Source organism: Cervus canadensis, chromosome 11 (assembly GCF_019320065.1).
Source record: "Cervus canadensis isolate Bull #8, Minnesota chromosome 11, ASM1932006v1, whole genome shotgun sequence".
NCBI lineage: Eukaryota > Metazoa > Chordata > Mammalia > Artiodactyla > Cervidae > Cervus > Cervus canadensis.
The window spans coordinates 57721474-57740003 of NC_057396.1; the positions used below are offsets into that span (position 1 = coordinate 57721474).

The following is an 18530-nucleotide window of genomic DNA, read 5'->3' on the forward strand; positions in this document are numbered from 1 at the left end:
CAATTGACATGTCTCACTAACAGAATTAGGACTTTAGAAAAACAGTATGCATCAGGATCTGACAAGAATGCAAAAATGCTATTTTTATGCATATACCCTTCAAAAAATACCCAAGAGATTGAAAACAAATGGGAAATAATACATCGTGCAGCCACCAAACCAAAGTTCTAAGTGGGTTTGAGTCTTGACAGGACATTCTTATATCCTGATTCAAGAGCCAGCTGGCTTGGATTTTGAAACATCAACCTCATCTGATTTTTCAGGTTTAGATTGGTCCAGAGCAATACAGTTCTGCTTTTACAAAGTTTGCTTTACACCAGTTTGCTTTTACAGAAGACCTACATTAGTACCTGTTTGGGCTAACCAAAAGAAACTCGAAGAGGATTTTCACTTTTATGAAAAAGACAAAAAGAGAAACTAGCGTTCCGTGTTTGTTCTGTAGGTAACTGTTACTCAGGCAGCTTGAACCACAAACAGGAAGAGTGGCACCGCCAAGCTCCTTCCCAGGAAATAGACTGGGTGTCTCAGCACCAAGCTGCAATAGCTTTGAACTGTGTCTGTTCTTTATCTCTGTGTATTTTGTGCATCCAATAGCAACGTGTATCCTAAGTTAATTGCTTCTTCACTTTCACTTAAGCCGCTTAGGCTCACGAAAGGTTTCTTAGGAACACTCTCTTTCTGATAGCGCGGGAAACCTGTATTGGCCTGAGTGCTTAGGAGTGGGGAAGAGATGATGGGTGCTGGGAGGGAAGATAAACAGGGTGCCCCCCCCCAACAGGCAGAGAGGCCTTCCAAGGAGTCCTTGCTATGAGAATAATTGAATGGAAGGTAACATGCACGTTTCAAACACTTCAAGTGTGTTTTTTTTCCTTCCCAAATTCATCTGAGGCTATGGATAGTTAGGAAGGGAAAAAAAAAAAAAAACCTAGGCTCTAGCTCTGGTGTCATTTTGAATTTAATGTACCCTTGGCTTAATCACCTTCGATTCACTCTCCTCATTTATAAAATGAAGACCTTGGCTGTGATGAGTTCTAAAGCCCTTTTTCCTTTTAACCCTCTCAATCTAAGATTCAATTTCTCTCCATATATTGACTTATATGCCTGTTATAAGGGCATAATTTTTTTCATGTCCCACAAATTTATTTACCATGAAATAACAAACTTGGTATAAATATTTTAAAATCCTCATCAAGGAAGAGAAGCGACTGTACTGCACAGCTCTCATTTTGAAGATGTCCATCATCCCTTCCCCCTCCTCAGCAGCACCTGGATCGCTTTAGGGGGAAGTATCTGTGTACACCTGAGGGGAGATAAGCCCAGGTGTTTGCCTTCCCACTACAAAAGCTTAAGAGGAAACTGGAAATTTCCTTCTCCCAGAGTCTCCTCTCATAAATCAATACATCCATAGAATGGATGTGTGACCACCAAATTTTCTCCTGCGGGCCTCTCAATCTTTAGCAGAACAACACAACAACAAGAGAAACAGCTGGAGTTCATTCACTCCAGAAGTGCGACTTAGGCAAGACTGTGGAGTAACTCCTGCTACAAGGCTTTCTATCCTTTCATTCTGAAGTTTTCCCTTAAAACCTACAAACAACCCAGTATCCTCACAATAAATTCTCTTTTCTATTTAAGATAGTGGTTTGCTGCATACTGATCTACTTCAAAACTTAATGGCTTAAAATAATAACCATTCATTTGCTCACAGTTCTATAGATTGGCAATTTGGGTAGGGCTCAGCTGGGATGGTGTGTCTCTGCTCCACGTGGTACCAACTGGGTTCATTTCAACATCTGCAGTCAGTGGGAAGATCTGCTCGGGGCTGACCCAGGATTGCCTCACTGACTCACTTATTTGGAAGCTGGCTGAAGCCATCAGCTGGAACACATCAGTTCTCCACGTGGCACCTCGTCCTCCAGTAGGCCATACTGGAGAAGTGCTCAAAGAGAATAAAGCAGAGCTGAAACTTCCCTGACATCACATTCTGTTGATCAGATAGTTTAAAACCAGCCCAGATTTAAGGGGTGGGAAAAGAGACTTCATCTGTTAATGGAAGGAGTGACAAAGAAACCTTCCCATGTAAAGGGGCTACCGGGAGACATGATTCACTGAGGACCATTACTGTATGAGTCTACCATGGTAGAGTTCATTTCTGTTGCTTGCAACCTAACAATGATAACTAATCCATCCCTTAGTGTAATGGGACATGGAACACATTAGATTTGGAAGGCCTCAACATTTAGGACCTTTTCCCTGTTTCTACCTCACATATTAATGAGATTATTTGGAAATAATGTGGTATCATGGTAGTGGGACTGTAAGAAGAATGAATTTAAAGTGAAATTATCATGTTTCAAGTCTTACCAGCTATTTAGTCGTGTAATTTTAAACCTACATAATCTCTGTGACTTCATTTATATATATGAATGAATGGATGGATGGATGGATGAAATGGGCTGATAAGATTTGCCTGAATTGCAAATATTGTTCAGTTCAGTTCAGTCCCTCAGTCGTGTCTGACTCTTTGCGACCCCATGAACCGCAGCACGTCAGGCCTCCCTGTCCATCACCAACTCCCAGAGTCCACCCAAACCCATGTCCATTGTGTCAGTGATGCCATCCAACCATCTCATCCTCTGTTGTCCCCTTCTCCTCCTGCCCTCAATCTTTCCCAGCATCAGGGTCTTTTCAAATGAGTCAGCTCTTCACATCAGGTGGCCAAAGTGTTGGAGCTTCAGCTTCAACATCAGTCCCTCCAATGAACACCCAGGACCAATCTCCTTTAGGATGGACTGGTTGGATCTCCTTGCAGTCCAAGGGACTCTCAAGAGTCTTCTCCAACACCACAGTTCAAAAGCATCAATTCTTCAGGGCTCAGCTTTCTTTAGAGTCCAACTCTCATATCCACACACGACTACTGGAAAACCATAGCCTTGACTAGATGGACCTTTGTTGACAAAGTAATGTCTCTGCTTTTTAATATGCTGTCTACGTTGGTCATAACTTTCCTTCCAAGGTGTAAGCGTCTTTTAATTTCATGGCTGCAATCACCATCCACAGTGATTTTGGAGCCCAGAAAAATAAAGTGAGCCACTGTTTCCCATCTATTTGCCATGAAGTGATGGGACCGGATGCCATGATCTTAGTTTTCTGAATGTTGAGCTTTAAGCCAACTTTTCACTCTCCTCTTTCACTTTCATCAAGAGGCTCTTTAGTTCTTCTTCACTTTCTGCCATAAGGGTGGTGTCATCTACATATCTGAAGTTATTGATATTTCAATTGTGGTGGATATGAAATAGAGTAACTGTGTGAACTACAGGAAATCTTCACTTTGTACTGTAGTACAGGACCATAAAATGATCACACAAGTTGATACTGTGCAAAACTGTCTTAATGGAAAACATTATAATTGTTCCATAACCTCTAAACATTTTTGTCAAAACATTACAATCTTTTTCACTATTGGTTATAAATGTTTCAGTAAATGAAAAAATAGAACAAAACTGTTTTTGCTTAGTATGCTATCATTTAAACTAGTAAAAACACTAAAAATAAAGTATCTTATTTATTTGTTTAAAAAAAAACTTATCAAGATTAGCTTGGTAGTGTTTGTCTTTTTGTCATCATATTACTGACAATGTGGAATGAGGATATTTTCTATGCCTTGGCAAATTGTCACACTGCTTTTTAAGTTTGCATCTGCTTCCAACATTTTTTTTTTTTTTTTGCTTCCAACATTTTATCCCTTATATTTTTAGTGTCATGAAATGTCTCCAAGAGTTTTTTTTATGTGAATTTTTTTTGCTGGTGTCACTGCCTCTAGGACATTTTTATCCTTTCATACAACCACTTTCCTTATTTATGTCAGTAAATTTGCCTTCACCAAATTCCTCTGGGTGCATGTCTTTCAAAAGGCAGTAGTATTGACATTCCCACAATCAACTTTCTTCTACGTTCCATTTATGTTTGACTCAAACTTCACTTTCAGCATTATTACTTTCGTTTCTTTTGTTGAACTTTCATTTTTGCTGAACTATTCTTTCTTTTAACTATTCACATTTGTAAAATGTCACATGAGTTTATCGCTGGGAAACAAAGAGGCAACACAAACACACACTTTGCTGTCCATTGTGAACTGTACAGGTGCACCGTATCAATCACTGCAAGAAGTGACAAGATTGGTCACTGATAGTAATGTGCATCTGTCACTTATGTAGTGACTTGTGGACCAAAGAGTTAGCGGCAATGTTTGTACTTTACACAACTTCTCAGTGAATATATTTGGTAACTGAAATTTGAACCACGTCGCTGGGAGACTGATGTTATTTAAACTGAGGTAACTGACATGTGTGCATATGAAACTATGCAAAGTAAACCATTTTAAAGATGATGTTAAGTTTAATTATTGCCACAGTTGTTATTAAAGAGAGAAAGAGAAGACCTCATTTTTACTGTATTAAAGAAGTTCAGTTAATTTAATCACTATTAGGCTCCAACAATTTTCATCTTTGCCACTGCAAGGTCTGAAGATTAGTACTAAGTGCAAGCAGAGAAGAGGGGAGGAAGAAGGACTGAAAAAAAAAAAAAAAAACCTTCATCTTAACCTTTCCACAAAGGCCTAGAAGAAAATAGAATACACCAAACCCAAAGGTCATACAAAAGTGAGGAAAGATATTATCCAAATTAAGTAGCTCTTTCTACTACTCTTTACTTCTATGGCCAGAAGGAAAATATTTCGATAACTTTCCAGGAATGGGGCTGGTAATCTCCCAATATTCATTTGCCTTTCTTAGTAGCAGAATGCCAATCTTTGACTGGTTATGCTGCTACCCAGAATATTTCCCAGCTTCCCTTGCAGCTAGCTGTGTCCACATAACTTAATACCGCCAATGAAATATCAGTGAAAGGATTGAGGGGTTGGGGGCAACTCCTTAAAAGGAGCTTATTCTATTAGGAGAAGCAACCTTTTATCCTTCCTGCTGAATAGAATGTGGGCAAGACATTAGAAAGTCATCTGGGACTAAGGAGGCAATGTTGAGAATGGAGGTCAGGCATTGGAATGATGGAACATAAATAAAGACCAGCACCTGAGTCCTTTTTGGCTTTATGCAAACATTATACCAGCTCTGGGCTCCTCTCTCCACACTACTTTATGTATATTTAAGCCATTCATTCTTACCCACATCTGAACACAGTTGCTAACTGATAAAACAAATACTCTTATCTAGCCAATGGGCTGTATCAGTGACTCAAGTAACAACGACTGACTCTTGCATCATTCTACACAACGAAGGTCCCAAATGAGGCACAAACCCATGGGCAAAACAATACCCTCCACGTGGTGTTGGATATTTAGGAGAACAAAAGCTTATGGTTGTTTGTAAAATCCTAAAACAGATTTTGATAACCAAAACTCAAACATAGACCTGACTTAGAAACTGTTTGGACAGGGGAAAAAAAAAGGTGAAAGGGAAGGAAAGAAGCACTAGCTCACAGCTAGCTTGTTATGAATCAGAGAGTATGGGTGGGAAACAGAAGCCCCAAAATATAATTCAGTATAAGGCTGCCCTCATGTAAGGGTGTAGAGGAAAACAAAGGAGGTCCTAGCTTAGTGCTGGTCTCCCGTTAAAAGGGACATTTAACAAACAGAAGTAAATTGAGGTTATACAACAACCAGGGTGATCTGGACTTCCCATTTTGTGAAGGATGGGAGAAGAAACTGGGATTATGTACCTAGGAGCAAAGAAGACAAAGAAGAGGTACAACTGGTGTTTCAAAGGTGAAGTGACGTATTGTGGAAGAGGACTTTGTGTTAATCTGCATGGTTTTAAGCACTGGAACTAATGAGTGAAATAAAACATATTTCAACTCAATAAAACGAAAAAACCTTCTGAAAATTAGAATTTTCCGAAACTGTAATGCACTTCTTTGTAAGGTAGTGAGTTATCTGACATGGCAGTGGATCTTTTTAAAAGTAGGGACCATAATGGAATTCAGGACTCTTTCTGAAATTCAGAATAGAAAATGAAAACTCTATTGTATCTTCAAATCGTTGAAAAAATGAAGTGATTTTAATTCTAGGACGACTGTCAATGAAGAAAAAGGAGGTTGCACTGGATGAGAAAATGACCGAGGTGGCTCTTCCATTCTTATTGCGCTATTAATCCTGTATTTTCCTGTTACATGTAAAGTAGTTAATATGCAATGATCCAGGTGTTGAACAAATGCTTCCTGAGGAAAATTATGATGATTGTAGTGGCCAGAACTCTTCCACCTGTAAGTGGATGAAACCAGCTTAGACTAGACTAGGGGTAAAAATAAGAAATTCAATGTTAGGGGTAAATCTCATTTCAAACTCAAAAAATGTGGTCAGATTCTTTCTCTTCCTCTTGGATCAATTCTCTCCAAGCTGGCTTCAGGCAGAATCTTAGCCATGGAGAAGCCTAGACCACCTCTCTCAGCTTCATACGTCGTTTCCTAGCCTAGAAATTTCAATGGACAGAGAACTCCTTTTCATTTAAAAGTCTTATAGCTGACTTGGACTAACCTGACTTCAAACACAGTTCATTGTTTATCCAATTACTGTGGACTTGGATTGACCAGCTTGGGTCACATGAACTGAGTACAGGGCACAAGTGATTTCCACAAGGAAAAGAAGCTTCTGAAGTATGGATGCTGTGAAGATAAAAATAATCAATGTTCACTACAATGACACAATGAATGTAGTAGATTTTTTTTAATGGCCACTTCTGGGCCTTTTATGAATCTCAAAATAGGAAACAGAAACACCATTGTACCTTTTTTCTTGTTTTGTTATTGTTGTTCACACTGTGCAACATGCTAAATCCTAGTTTCCCAAGCAGGGATTGAACCCACGCCCCCCTGCAGGGGAAGCACAGAGTCTTAGCCACTGAACCACCAAGGAAGTCCCAAAACACATGAGAATATGAAGTTAATTTGATTCTTAATCTAAATTATAATACTCTGGCAAATAATTTTAACATGTCTGTCTTTTCACCAATTCCCTCTTTTTTTCCTTAAGATGCCTCGGTTCACAGCCTCATCAGACAAAGTAATAGCAAATGAAGAGAAAAGCCTAAAATGTTTATTGAAGTGGATAAAGGCATGGCATGTAAAGAAAAATTATTCATTAATAGTTGAAAAAATATTTATATTTAATATTCAGGTGACATATTTCTACTTCAAGAGAAGTAAATATTATAGTCATGAATAACAAACAGAAACACAAACTCCATTTATTTGTAAAATAAACTCATTTTCTTTTCATATGAATGCAAAAAATGACCGAATACCATATGTTCCATTTGCCATGATTCTAAGACAGCAAAGCTATACAATTTCTAGATCATTAACTTGTCCTCCTATTTTTCCATGTCTTACTGCTAGGTAAGCGTTCATTCATTCACTTTGATAACGCTACTTTTTATAGGTTTGGTATTTCATTTGCTCAATTACTCCATGAAAAACTACAGCAGCCAGAAAGTGCAGGTTTGGGGAAGAAAAGGACTCACCCCACAGTTTCCCTAAAAGAACAAGAACTCAGGAAGGACTACGCTCCCAATGGTTTCAAACAAAAGCGGGTTTTGTCTTTTGCTAGTTTCAAGTTTGAAAAAGGCATCCATACCCCCTCATTTTATATCACTGGAACCAAGTTGAGTGCCACAGTATTCAGGAGAGCACAATGGTACAATATAGCAGCATGTCAGCTCTGTAAGTAGTGGGTGGGAAGATAGGGAAGAGGAAAGAGTCCCTGTAGTCACATGGAAATCGTGGAAGGGTCGCTAGAAGGGAAGAGGAGCAATCATGGGGCTCTAGGTGATCTGCATAAAATCAGAGACGTAGAAATAAACCCCAAAATTAGACATGAAAAATATAATTCAGAGTCATGGAATGATACGAGAGAGAGAGATTCTGAGGTTAAAGCAGCCATGTATCACAAAAACCTAAGTTTTCCATTTTTATTACACTGCTTAGCTACCCACAGAGATTTCTTCCAGCCAGCTTAATCTTTTCAAAATGGTTTCATGAGATTGAGAACATTTTGAAAGAAAAAAATGTACTCAACTTCTGGGACAAGCTGTAGAATTCACACTAAATAGCGTAGTATATGTGACTTAAAATATAAGTCATCAGTAGATGCTTACCCAAAAAATCAAATAGGAGCTAGTATATAAGCTGAATACATAAACATGTTAACAGGACGAAGGAGCAAAGCAGTAAAAAGAGGTATAAGAAAATGGAGTAACTCATGACAGGGGCATGCCTACACAGTTATAAATTTACTACTTCTCTTTTGGAGATAAACTCAGGAGTTCATAAAATGAACAGACATAGTAACTACAAAAAGACCATCATGATTTATTGAGCATGAATAAATCCTTTAATAAAAGCATTGGAGGACTTCATCCAATTCTTTCTAGAGGCAGGCATTAATAGCATCTCCATTTTACAGGAGAAGAAAGTAGATTTCTGAGAATTTTTGTGTAATTTCTTTAAAGTCACACAGCTAGCAAACACAGAGCGAAGATTTTAACCCTGCCAGTCTGATTCCCAATTCTGTGCTTTTAACCACAAGTACTTTTTTCTTAAGCATTTTGCATGAACTCACTCATTTGAGTCTCCTTACAATCCCAATAAACTGAAATTATTATTTCCAATCTTTAATGAGAAAATCAAGAAGACAGAACCATTGTTCTAGGTCACATGGCTGGCCAGTGGCAGAGCCAAGATTGGAACTTATGTCTCTCTGACTCTAGAGCCTTCTTTCATAGATAATATGTTACAGGCTGCTACTTGCCTATTGAAATCTATTCTCTTCTTCCTGGGAATGAGTCTGCTTAGCCAAAAACTACACTTCTATACTTTCTTTGCAGTTAGGTATGGCCATTTGACCAAGTTCCTACCAAAGGAATATGAGTGGAGGCGACACGTGCAACTTCTAAGTCAAAAGGAACTCCATGATCCCAGACCTCCTCTTTCTCTTTCTCATGAATCAGACCTCAGAATAGGAGGGGCCATAATTCATTAGAACAATCAGGTTAGAATCCACCAGAACATAAAAAAACAAAATTCCTTTTACAGCAGGTGTACTGAAATGAGCCCAAGTCACAATATGGTGACGTACTAAGTCACAATACTGACATCACTTCAGTTATCTTAATTTCATCTCTACCCTGCCTATTGCCTCTCTTAGAATGCTGTTCTGGGTCATATAGTACAATCTCCTTTGCCATCTCTTTGAAAGATATCAGGAAATATTATAGGGGCCAATCTTCAAGTATACACCTATCCCAGGTTACCCAAAGAATCCAAATGGGATCTTTAAACTGAATCTAAGAAACCTTAAGTTTTAATTTTTTAATGTAAAAAAAAAAATTTCTGGTGGAAAGTAGTTTTCATAGAGTTAAAGATCCACTAAAATGATCCTAACTTTTGACACTCTAACACCAAACCACATCTGGATGCTTATTTTAATGAAATGATAAAAAGTATTATATTTGCAAAGATGTTCACTGAAGCATAGCTAAAGAAGGGGAAAAAACTGTAAACAAAATGTGAAACGGTAGATAAAATTAGTTAAATAAAATGAAGGTTCATCCTGAGGGGAAATATGAGGCTGATATTTAAAAACAAATTCAAAAATCCAAAGCAAAGGCACTGAGAAATAAATTAAAATTTTCCAGTTAATCTGTCAAAGTGATAACAAAAGATTTGCTTTGGATGATCCAGAACAACGTGTCCAAAGGAGGCAACATACAGTGTAGAATTACACATTCTGAAATGACATTATGGAAAAGTAAACAGATACATCCAAATTGGGTACTTCTATAGCACAGTTGACCAGGTTTTTTCAACAAGTTAATGGCATTTCTTAAACAGTGAGTCTGCTATAGATTAAAATAATGTTAAGAGATATAACAACCCACTGGAATGTATAGATCATTATTTGCATCCTCAGGTATACGAATCAAGGTTAAAGAAAGACATTTTTGAAATAATGAAGGAAATTTGAATATGATTAGATTATATGTAATATCAAGGAATTGCTGCTAATTTTGTTAGGTACCATAATGGTACTACAGTTGAATTAGAAAACATCCTTATTTTCCAGAAATGAATAATAAAGTATGTAGGGGTGAAATGACTTAAGGCCTAGAACTTGCTTTAAAATATTTCAGTAACAATAACAGCTTTAATGTCAAGACACAAAGCAGACAGTGTACAAGCCCTGCAGCAGCCTGCCTAAGGAGCTCCAGTTTGGATCCAACACTTACTAGGTGTATGACAAGTTACTTAACTTCCCAATGCCTTGAGTTCCTCTTTTGTTTACTAGTGATAACAATCCCATCTCTTGTCTTAGGTTACTGTGAAGATCAAATGAGATGAGCTCCGTAAAGAACTCAGCACAACATGTTAGCTATTATTATCATCATTATAAACCAGTATGCTCTTCACTCATCTAAGACTCCAAATGTCACTCACCAAAAACACTTAATCCCTTGAAATCTCTCCTCTGTCTTTCTCTCCAGGTTCCTTCTTGTTTCCTCCCTCCCTAGCCTATTTCCTTCTTCAGGACCTAGAATTTATGCTTTGATTGTTAATAATGAACTGCTGCTGCTGCTAAGTCACTTCAGTCGTGTCCGACTCTGTGCGACCCCATAGATGGCAACCCACCAGGCTCCCCCGTCCCAGGGATTCTCCAGGCAAGAACACTGGAGTGGGTTGCCATTTCCTTCTCCAAAGCATGAAAGTGAAAAGTGAAAGTGAAGTCCCTCAGTCGTGTCCGACTCCTGGCAACCCCACAGACTGCAGCCTACAAGGCTTCTCCGTCCATGGGATTTTCCAGGCAAGAGTACTGGAGTGGGCTGCCATTGCCTTCTCCGTAATAATGAACTAACATTTCATTAATTTTTAAAGTGATTTTCTTTTTTAAAACTAAATTAGGAAAACTGGAACAAGGTAGAAAACAGGAGAATACAAAAGAAACTGGGATAATTATCCCCAAGTATAAACATGGAAAACAATCAAAGGAAAAGTAGAATATATAAATGGAGATTTTCCTTATACCTAGTGATTCTTACATTAGGTTCAAGCACGACATTTTTTTTAAAAAAGCAAATTCTACAGACCTAAGAGACCCTAAGAATAATTGAATAATACATGTGTGTGTCTTTCAATGGAGGAGGGCATGTTTGGCTGTTACTGGCAAATCTAGAGTATAAATAGGAAGACACAGAATAATAAGAGCTATGACAATACTTCTTATTCCATTGATTCCATGGTATCTTGGGTGTGTGGCCTGTGCAGTCACATAGGACCTTGCGTTTAGGAGGGCCCTGTGAGTGCGTGTGCTCAGTCATGTCTGACTTTTTGTAACCCCATGGACTGCAGTCCACCAGGCTCCTCTGTGCATGGGATTTCCCAGGCAAGAATACTGGAGTGGGTGACCATTTCCTTTCCAGGGAATCTTCCCAACCAAGGGATCAAACCCAAGTCTCCTGCTTGGCAGGTAGATTCTTTACCACTGGGCCACCTGGGGAAGCCCTCAGAAGGGCCTTATACTTGGTTTACTATCCTGCTATCACCATTTTGAAATTCTTACTTTCTAAACAAGGGGCCCCACATTTTCATTTTGCACTGGGCCCCACAAATTATGTAACTAGTCCTGACTGCACCTTATGAGATGGACACTATTATAATTCCAATTTAAAGGTGAGAAAGTTGAGAGTTAAAGGACATAGCTAAAGTCACACAGCCATCAAGTGACAGGATGGATATAGGAAGAATTCAAAGTGAAAGATAGAGAATGGGGTAAAGAACAAAAAGAAACCCAAGTAAGCCAGGGCACAAGAATATTATCATCCACCTGGGGGCCAGTTCCTGACTGATTAGGCAGTCAAAACTCCTGGGTTTAGGCTGAGAGTTAAGGCCACCCCAGGAAGGAATCTGTTCTATAGCCCATGACAGGCTCTATATCACAAGACTGTCAGCGTGGAACATAGAAAGGGTGCAAGTATCCATTGGCCCCTCTGGAAACAGGATCTACAGAAAAGAAAGGCCAGAAGTGTTTTCCCTTAAAAATTGGCCACCTTTTTGCAAGCTCTTGTGTTCCCCCTTAAAAATTGGCCACCTTTTTGCAAGCTCTTGTGTTCCTTGAAAAACTACAGCAGTCAAGGATTAAGATGATCCTGTCACTTTGTTAAAATGAAACTTTAAAAAACATATTTCAACACAATGCTTTCTTAGCTTAGGCAGCACAGAAAATTGTTGATCTACCCACTTGTCCTCACAATCACTCCAGAAGTCAGGCAGCGCTGCTGGCATCAAGAGCACTCAGACCCACCCTTGGGCTTCCTGTTGCCTGACTCTGGAACAGCCTAGGATTGGGAGGGTCATCTTGACAATGTTAACAAAACACAGAGTCACACAAAGTCTTAATGGTCCTTTCCAAGAGGTCTTATGGCTATGGCTGTTCCTTTAGATGGATCATTAGAGTTAGAGCACATTTCTACAGGGGGAAAAAAATTTTAGATGTCAGAGAAACAGTGAGTGCCCAGATTAGAATTAATAATAAGAAAACAATTCAAAGGCTCCCATCCGTAGTTTCACTTTGGGGGAGGATAAATGAATTATATTCTGCTGTGCCTGTTAAAGCCAGAGGGTGAGGCCACAACCCTATGTGTGGAGAGGGTTGTAAAGACTCCGAATGGGGCTCAATGGGAATGAGACTGATTTTTCAGTAGGAAGCCAGTCTGTAGAGGCCAAGCCTTAGGCAGGGAAGAAACCCCTGTCCCTCCTTGGGACCCACTTCTCATAACTGGACCTGCCTCCTTTGCTGTGTTTGAGAGGGACACCTTCTGCCCCAGGAGGAAGTCAGGAGATGAAGCCATAGTTTCCAACTAGCCTACTTCTCTGGAGTAGCTTTTTAATATACATATTCCATGACCTACTCAAGGGCAACTGAATTGGAATTTTGAGAAATGGTCCCAGATATTTTTTCTTTAATTCATCTGTTTTATATTTCCCAGGTTATTCTTATGCAATCAGCTCATACTGATTCACAGACTAGTTTTTAGAACCACTAGTTTTTCTTTTATTTATTTATTTATTTATTTATTTTTCCCGTGTTGCTCAGTTTATTTCCTTTTGCTATACTTTCTGGCTTTAGGGACTTGACCACATAGTTGTGCATCCACTCCGCCTCTTTGCAATGCAGCGGAAGAGGTGGACAGCGCCCCCTAAGGAGAGAACGGGTGATTGCAGCAGTAATTAGTGAAGACACCCAAAAGGGAAGTGGCCAAGACTTCAGGGACCAAGACTTAGCTACTGTGAGGCTGAATCCTGCTTCAACCAGAGTAGTTCTGCATTTATCTGTTATATACACCTTGTATATTCATCTGAATGAAAGGTTCCAATGCAAGAGGAAAAAGTTTGAAAAATAATGCTTTTTCTAGAACCATAACATAACCAAAACACATTTCTTCTTCAGTTACATTCTAGACAAACAGCGTTTTGCGGGCTACCCTGAAAATCTAAATATCATTTATAACATGGATCTTGTGGAAAAATCTGAATTCAAGATGGCAAAAACACATCTCCCTCCCCACCTTCCCGCTTGCCACTGACTGAACAGCAAGATGGGATCTGCTGGTATTCTGGGATGCCTCCCAGAATACCTTCAATCCCACATACAAGACTAAAGGGATGCCTAGCTTGGAATAAAGGAAACTCTCCCTGAAGCCAGGAGGGAATCTCTAGTCCCTCCCTTCTCCCCTTATCCACTACCTGCAGTGGCCACAAGGGCTGGAGATGGTCCAATGCAAAGGGACAGCAGAGATACACCAGACACATCGATGCTCTGGGGCTCAGGAACCACTGCCCCCCACCCCCACAATCAGACTCTTAGCTCTACCAGTAAGTGCCCCAATAAATATTTCAGACACAAAGAGGAAGCTACTGCCCTACTGCCATGAGCGTTGTTAGAGAATGTGCTCTGAATTGCTTTGAGGAGTTAGCTCTGATCTTCACATGCTCCCTGGGGAAGAGCAGCATTTGTGGAGTTATCCCTGGACACAGATTAAAGTAAATCCATGTGGCAACCTTGTTCTTAACCTCCTGACTACAGTGTCCCAACCAGACGTGGCCAAAAAAACACCATGGTAAGAACTAAGGCATTGCTAACTACTTCATTTGCCAGACTTGTATTTCTCTTCTCTTTGAACTCTGTCTAACAAAATTATACTCTCGAGACTGCTAAGTCAGCACTAGGAGCCAAAAGTCCTATCTATTCCTGGTGTTAACTAAAGAGTTGAATCGATGAAAAAAAAAATTAATTCACACCTGAAAACAAACCAATCCTAAGCATAAATAATCCACAATATTCCACATGTGTCTTATGGAGGGAATACATTTATTTAACTCAAATTTCTCAACCAGCTGCATCAACAGCTCCAGTAATGACCTATAGATAATGACCTAGTAATAGGTAATGACCAATAATTGGTAATGACCAAAACATTTGAAGGTTTACCTAGGAGACCTGAAGAAGCCTCAGTTACAAAAGACTGACTTGGGCTCAGAAAACTGTGTTTATTGATAGAGGGAAATTAAGACTCACATATTTCCTCATATACTCAGGAACAAAGTTTGAAACCAAAGAGGTTTAGGGAACAGTTGGCAGCCCACTCCAGTACTCTTGCCTGGAAAATCCCATGGACAGAGGAGCATGGTAGGCTACAGTCCATGGGGCCGCAAAGAGTCGGACACAAATGAGTGACTTCTTTCCTTTCCTTTCCTCCTAATTATAAAGGACAATGTCTTGAGCATTCCAGTTAATGAAGAGATTGCCTCATGATTGCATCTGTAACACTAATGTAAAAACACTAAACTTTTTACTCATTCATATATTAAATAATTTTGTTGTTGTTTAGTCACTAAGTCATGCCTGACTCTCATGACTCCATAGATTATAGCCTGCCAGGTTCCCCTGTCTATGGAATTTCTCAGGCAAGTATACTGGAGAGGGTTGCCATTTCCTTCTCCAGGGGATCTTCCCAACCCAAGGATCAACCCCACATCTCCTGCATTGCAGGCAGATTCTTTACCACTGAGTCACCAGGTAAGCCTCCATATTAAATAATAATGGCAGTCATATATCAGGCACTATGCCTGACCTCTTTTCTAATTACCCATAATGGACTAGTTCCAAATTGGGAAAGGAGTACATCAAGGCTATATATTGTCACCTGGCTTATTTAGCTTATATGCAGAGTACATCATGCAAAATGCTGGGCTGGATGAACCACAAGCTGGAATCAAGATTGCTGGGAGAAATATCAATAACCTCAGATATGCAAATGACACCACCCTTACGGCAGAAAGCGAAGAGGAACTAAAGAGCCTTTGGATGAAAGTGAAAGAGGAGAGTGAAAAAGCTGGCTTAAAATTCAATATTCAAAAAATGAAGATCATGGCATCCAGTCCCATCACTTCATGGCAAATAGATGGGGAAACAATGGAAACAGTGACAGACTTTATTTTCTTGGGCTCCAAAATCACTGCAGATAGTGACTGCAGCCATGAAATTAAAGGACACTTGCTTCTTGGAAGAAAAGCTCTGACAAACCTAAACAGCATATTAAAAAGCAGAGACATTACTTTGCCGACAAAGGCCTGTCTATAGTTAAAAAAAGCTATAGTTTTTCCAGTAGTCATGTATGGATGTGAGAGTTGGGACTATAAAGAAAGCTGAGCGCTGAAGAATTGATGCTTTTGAACTGTGGTGTTGGAGAAGACTCTTGAGAATCCCTTGGACTGCAAGATCAAACCAGTTAATCCTAAAGGAAATCAGTCCTGAATATTCATTCATTGGAAGGACTGATGCTAAAGCGGAAACTCCAATACTTTGGCCACCTGATGTGAAGAACCGACTCACCAGAAAAGACCCTGATGCTGGGAAAGATTGAAGGCAGGAGGAGAAGGGGACGACAGAGGATGAGATGGTTGGATAGCACCACCGACTTGATGGACATGAGTTTGAGCAGGCTCCAGGAGTTGGTGGTGGACAGAGAAGCCTGGCGTGCTGCAGTCCATGGGGTCACAAAAAGTCGGACACGACTGAGCGACTGAACTGAACTGAAATTCCACCTTCCAAATATACTAAGTTGCTCACAAGGCTCAGAATATGCTCTGCTCTCTCCAGGCCTCAACACATGCTATTCCCTCTAGCTGGAATGCCTTTCCTCACACTCCACAGGGACTATACACACAGACACACACCACTGCCTTCATCATCTTCTGGCACAAACGTCTCATTCTCATTTACTGAGCTCAAAGGCCATTCCTTCCAAGAAGCCCTCCTCCACCTCCTATAATAATATGTGCTGCCCTTAGAAAAGACTCTGACGCCGGGAAGATTGAAGGCAAGAGGAGAAGGGGACAACAGAGGATGAGACAGCATCACTGACTCAATGGACAAGAGTTTGAGCAAACTCCAGGAGATGTTAAAGGACAGGAAAGCCTGGTGTGCTGCAGTCCATGGGGTCACAAAGACACAACTGAGTGACTGAACAAGTCTGTCTCACTGCAAAATGGAACCGATTTATGTGCGTCTTTCTTCCAGTGAGCTCTGGAGAGCTGAACCTTGGCATTAAGAAGCAGTTCCTTTTAGTGGTTATACAAGCCCTGCAACTGACTCCCTGGATTCTAATCCCAGGTTTATCTCTCTTAATCTCTGCATAATTTAGGGCAATAACTTAATCTCTCTGGGCCTCAATTTGCTCATCTTTAAAATGGGCATAACAACTGCGCCTATCTCCTTGCATTATTAAAAGGACTGCAGAATACATGCAAGTCTCATGAGAGGTATTGGTCATAGTAAGAATTCAATAAATGGTCTTCTAAAAGTCTCTCCTATAGAAAGGTCGGGAAAATTACCTGTCTACACCTCCATTATATTCTGAAAGGGCACTATACTTAAATGATTTATCTCTTTTAAAATGCCCAATAATAAAATTAAGTGGCAAGACCTACAGAAAGAGGCAAAACCAAGTTAAAAGTAAAGCAAGTACTAGAAAAGGTGGGCTTCCCTGGTGGCTCAGAGAGTAAAGAATCCGCCTGCAATGCAGGAGACCCAGGTTCGATCTCTGGGTCAGGAAGATCCCCTGGAGTAGGAAATGGCAACCCATTCTTGCCTGGAGAATTCCATGAACAGAGGACCCCGATGGGCTACAGTCCACGGGGTCCCAAAGAACTGGGCACAACTGAGTGACTAACACTTTTACTTTCAGGACAAGGTACTTGCAATGCAATTAACTAACAAAGGATCTGTTTCCAGAAAAGATTTTTCAAAAAGAAGAAAGAAAAAAACCCTATTATGAATCAATAAGAAAATCAGAGACTACCTAGCAGAAAATAGGCAAAGGATATTAATTATGCATAAGCATTTCACAGAAAAAGAAACCTGAATGACCTATAGAACTATATAGCAATTCTCAGGGAAAGAGAGATACCATTTGATAGCCGCTAGATAATGCCACATGTAGCTGAGGATGCAGGAATCTTTAGGCTAGCAAGGAAGTGAAAGAGAGGGGAAAAGGAAACTTGAAGTAAACATGACACAATAAATATGAAATCTGAACTGTGGGTACATGGGTTTCTAGAAAATTATTTTCTTTTCTAATTGTTTTAGATATCAAATAATTTAAAATGTTATGCCAAGTAAACTTATAAATAAGAACAGGTATTACAGACTTCCTGTTTCCAGGTATATTTCAAGACACTGAATATTCAGATCTTTTATAGATGCTCAATATTTTCACTGATTCCACTAAGTGGATGACTGGGTGAGAGGATGGGCAAACAGAGGCAGGGGTGAATGGATGGATGGACAGATGGGTAGGTGGACAGACAGATGAACAGGCAGCTGGGTAGACTGACATTCAAGTACATAAACAGAGACAGAAGAAATAAAGAAGTCACTTACTGAAGTGAGAAGTTTTAATGAAGTTGTATAAAATGAAGACTTGGGAGACTGAAGTCCCGGCTCTGGCAACCCTCGGACAGCTACCTTGGCGGGCCACCGGGTGAACTGCACGACACCAAAGGGCCCTATGTACGCAAACGACAATGTGACTGGCGCCCCCTGGAGTTGTGCAATGCCCCAGCCCTGGAGGATAAATGCCATTACCTCTCTGAGTCCTTATTTCTCCATCTGTAATATACAGCCCTATCATATCTGCTTCGTGGGGTCTATAAGAAGACTAATGAGACCTTGTGTGTGAAGTGCTTAGCACAGAACCCAGCACGTGATAAGAAGTGAGAATGTGCTATTATCATCCAGGTAGTACTAGGAAAATGGACACTAAGGTTCAAGACTCGGTTAATGTGCAACAGTCGCCCGAGGAGCTGTCTCCTCAGGATTTAAGGAGTAGGAAAGTAACATATGTACCTAGCGGCATTCCTAGCCAGTTTGGGATCTTAGTGACTGTAAGTTTTCCAGCAGACACTTT

At 40.0% G+C, this 18530-nt stretch overlaps 1 protein-coding gene across 2 annotated transcripts in view; it reads right to left on the minus strand.

The window, feature by feature from the left end:
* The window catches only part of LOC122450289, a 200924-nt gene that overhangs the window by 134745 nt on the left and 47649 nt on the right, over positions 1 to 18530 (minus strand). The window lies entirely within an intron of this gene.